Below are 785 nucleotides of genomic sequence, written 5' to 3' on the forward strand. Positions count from 1 at the left end.
TATATATATATATATATATATATATATATATATATATATATATATATATATATATATATATATATATATATATATATATATATATATATATATATATATATATATATATATGTATATGACCTAAAATTACTACGATAGTATAACATTACTTATTTATGTTGTGTACACTTACGTAAGATGAATCCAAAAGACTCACAAGCACAAATGGCTCTGCAGTTTTTCTATTCTCTCTTATGCGCTTGGAAATCACTTCTTGCGTCCAGTAGTTAATGATACCTGTGTCCTCGAGTCGGTTAATTAATTGACGGAAGCGGGCGTAGTAGGGAGCACCCTTCCTGGTGAGATGTAAAAAGTGGTGTAATTATCCACACACCGGTGTAATATTCAGCTTGTTGATGTAAATATCAATATCATAAAATATATAGGTCAAATTTGCATTTAAAGTCACCATAGACTACGCTAGTGTAGATGCATCCCGCTGGTAAAAGAAGAGTACTTTGGCAGCTGACATGTATGACTCTCTTCGAATAAGAATTATGTAAGACTACGAGTACGACAAGCACAAAAACTACTCCCATGACATCCGATTGTTACTATCAGTATGTTTTCCTGTAAATAACCTTTATCTCTTCTGATAAATGTTTAGGCTCATAAGGCAGGGCAGAAAGTGTAAACCAATATATACAGCGTCTAATACACTCAATACATTCTTTCATAACTGAAACTGTATGCACAACAATATAAAATACCAATGCCTCACCTAAACGCCCAACCGAAGGCAGCCA

Source organism: Scylla paramamosain, chromosome 19 (genome assembly GCF_035594125.1).
Source record: "Scylla paramamosain isolate STU-SP2022 chromosome 19, ASM3559412v1, whole genome shotgun sequence".
Taxonomy (NCBI): domain Eukaryota; kingdom Metazoa; phylum Arthropoda; class Malacostraca; order Decapoda; family Portunidae; genus Scylla; species Scylla paramamosain.